This window comes from Ovis aries, chromosome 13 (assembly GCF_016772045.2).
Source record: "Ovis aries strain OAR_USU_Benz2616 breed Rambouillet chromosome 13, ARS-UI_Ramb_v3.0, whole genome shotgun sequence".
NCBI classification, from domain to species: Eukaryota; Metazoa; Chordata; class Mammalia; order Artiodactyla; family Bovidae; genus Ovis; species Ovis aries.
Window position 1 is genome coordinate 3,426,099 of NC_056066.1, and position 3,485 is coordinate 3,429,583.

At 38.0% G+C, this 3,485-nt stretch overlaps 1 non-coding gene across 1 annotated transcript; it reads left to right on the plus strand.

The window, feature by feature from the left end:
* Positions 1 to 1,763: 1,763 nt before the first annotated feature.
* TRNAA-UGC (transfer RNA alanine (anticodon UGC)) lies at positions 1,764 to 1,836 on the plus strand. Its single transcript has one exon. It is a non-coding gene; the product is annotated as a tRNA-Ala (tRNA).
* Positions 1,837 to 3,485: the final 1,649 nt, after the last annotated feature.

Genomic DNA, 3,485 nt, shown 5'->3' on the forward strand with positions numbered 1-3,485 from the left:
TGTTCTTGCCTGGAGAATCCCAGGGATGGAGGGGCCTGGTGGGCTGCCGTCCATGAGGTCACACAGAGTTGGACACGACTAAAGCGACTTATCGGCAGAGTTCCACGTGCTGTACAATAGGTCTTTGTTGGCTATCTGTTTTGAATAAAGGAGTGTGTATACAAGCTTCCCAGATTTCCTAACTATCCCTTCTCCCTGGCAACCATATAAGTTCATTTTCGAGGTCTGTGAATCTCTTTTTGTTTTGTAACTAAGTTCATTTGTATCATTTCTTTTTAGATTCCACATATAAGGAAAGTCGTATGATGTTTCTCCTTGAGATAATCTTTATCATGTTTGATAATATCAGAAAATGAATCGTTTAAACTATGCAGCATAAAAACTTTAGTTGTACAAGATGCCAGTGAGTTCCAGTGTAGCCTTTGAAATGATTCAAGTCTCTGTAGGTTTTATAAAATATCAACCTCAAAATATTTTATTCCAAAGTCTTAAGACCACAGACATCTAGTGTCATTCACTATGATATGAATATAATATTAAACATTTTAATTCTTTGGTGTTGTAAAAATGTTTTGTTGAAAAGAAAGAAAAGAAAACTATTCTATATACATTACAAGGGTGCCCAACTTTATAATCCAATTCTTTTCTTGAAGTATATAGAAGCCGTTTATATACAGGAATTACAGCTATATAAATGGCAGTAGGTAATTTTGATTTTATACCTTTAAAAAAAATCTGTCTTCTCCAAGTTATCCCCAATAAGCATATGTAAAATCATAATAGCACTCAATAGAAATGAAATTCTTAAGAATAGGCCCTCTCTTTTCTTCAGTTTCAGCGGTACAGGAGATTCTGAGGTTGTTACTGAAGCGACTCAGCAGGAGCAGCAGCAGCAAGCAAGACAACCACAAAGAAGAAAGCAAGCGTGGAAGCAAAATTTTCATGATTATCTACATAAATTAACTATGCATCTGGTCCCGACACTTCATGGGAAATAGATGGGGAAACCGTGGAAACAGTGTCAGACTTTATTTTTGGGGCCTCCAAAATCTGTGCAGATGGTGACTGCAGCCATGAAATTAAAAGACGCTTACTCCTTGGAAGAAAAGTTATGACCAACCTAAATAGCATATTGAAAAGCAGAGACATTACTTTGCCAACAAATGTCCATCTAGTCAAGGCTATGGTTTTTCCAGTGGTCATGTATGGATGTGAGAGTTGGACTGTGAAGAAAGCTGAACACCGAAGGATTGATGCTTTTGAATTGTGGTGTTGGAGAAGACTCTTGAGAGTCCCTTGGACTGCAAGGAGATCCAACCAGTCCATTCTGAAGGAGATCAACCCTGGGGTTTCTTTGGAAGGACTGATGCTGAAGCTGAAACTCCAGTACTTTGGCCACCTCATGCGAAGAGCTGACTCATTGGAAAAGACTCTGATGCTGGGAGGGATTGGGGGCAGGAGGAGAAGGGGATGACAGAGGATGAGATGCCTGGATGGCATCAGTGACTTGATGGACGTGAGTCTGAGTGAACTCTGGGAGCTGATGATGGACAAGGAGGCCGGGTGTGCTGCAATTCATGGGGTCGCAAAGAGTCGGACACGACTGAGCGACTGAACTAAACTGAACTGAACTGAATGACAATATGTGTTTTCTAGAACCCCAAACCTTCTCAAATTATGGTACAATTATGTTTTTATTTTGTTTAGTTGTGTATCTGACTTTAATAGTAGATCCTGTTTAAAAGGAAATACTTAGAGGGTCTTCCCTGGTGGTCCAGTGGTTAAGACTCTACACTTGCACTGTGGTGGGCACGGGTTCAATTCCTGGTCAGGGAACTAAGATCCTGCCAGCAGTGTGACATAACCACCCCCCCCCCCCAAAAAAAAATTGCATTTGGATGCAAGCTAACACTCTACTTATGATTTTGTCAGGTTGTATGTTCCTATACCACTGTGTATTTGATATTTTACAGTTTAAATGAGAATAATTAATAATATGAAACTTTGAGATTTTGAAGAAACTGCTTATTAAAGGTTTTTCAAGTATTTCTACTTTTTGGAATTTATTGAAAGTTTTTTGTGTCTTTATTATTTTTTTAATATGGTCATTTTAATGAGTATTTCATAGGATGTTGAGAAAAATACATGTGCTCTATTTTCAGGGTATGACTTGATACATATCAATCAGTTCTACTTTAAAACTATGCTATTTAGACCTTCATTTATCCTTTTATATTTTTTATCCACTCAAGCTATTATAAACTCCAGAGTAATTTGAAGTCCTTTACTACAACATGCTTCTATTTCTCTTTTTATATTTTTGCTCTATGATTGTAGTTGCTATGTTATTTGATACATAGATATTTATAACTGGTATGTTTTTTGGATTCTTCAAAACTACAAAGTACTGAATTTGGGGCTGAGTCAAAATTTTCTGATACCATGATCCTAATCTCTCCATTTTTAAAAATGTGTCCTTTTTTAGTAGATTTTGCCCAGTCTTCTATTCTAAGCATCCTGAATCACTTTGTTTGGTGTGTATCTTATGTGACATAGAATTTGCATATTTTTAATTCAATGTAATCTGAAATTCTTATTTTAATATGTCGGTTAAACCCATTTATAAATACTGAGATGGCATATGTTTGTTCTTGGTTCTATCATTCTGTCTTCATATTTTCTGCTTTTATATATTGCAAAGACTCTCTGTATAGTCTGTTGGTTTGTTTTCTGTCTGTAGCTCTGAGTTTTAGGAAGATCTGTAGTTCTGTTCTGGTGACTACTCTTACTAATGAATGCATTTAGCTAGTGTGTAATAGTCGTCTGCTATGAGAAATAATAAAAATAGCATTTTCTCTTTCTTCCACAACCCTTTCTCTCCTCTACCACTCATATCAATAATATTACCTTTCTTAGTGTTATCTTTGCACTGTTAAAAATGTGTGCATCTATTCTTTGGTTGAAGGTGAAAGTGAAGTCACTCAGTCGTGTCTGACTCTTTGAGACCCCATGGCCTGTAGCCTACCAGGCTTCTCAGTCCATGGGATTTTCCAGGCAAGAATACTGGAGTGGGTTACCATTTCTTTCTCCAGGAGATCTTCCCAACCCAGGAACTGAACCCGGGTCTCCCGCATTGTAGGCAGACACTTTACCAACTGAGCCACCAAGGAAGTCCAGAGATCTTCTGCACCCAGGGATCAAACCTGGGTCTCCCACCTTGCAGGCACACAGACGCTTTACCGTCTAAGCCACCAGGGGAGCTAAACATCATAGAGGCAGTCGTCCAGCTTTTAATGATGTTATTTAAGTCAGAGTCACTATGGATAAGAAAATCAGCACATTTAACTACCATCTGAACTCCAACTTTTGTAGGTTGTAAAATTTCTGTATTGTCCATTGTCCTTTCACATGAGCGCATCACCTTCTGAAAGTGTGTTCTTATGGTGCTTTCTGAGATCTGTTTTTCTCTGGGTCCTTTTACTAAT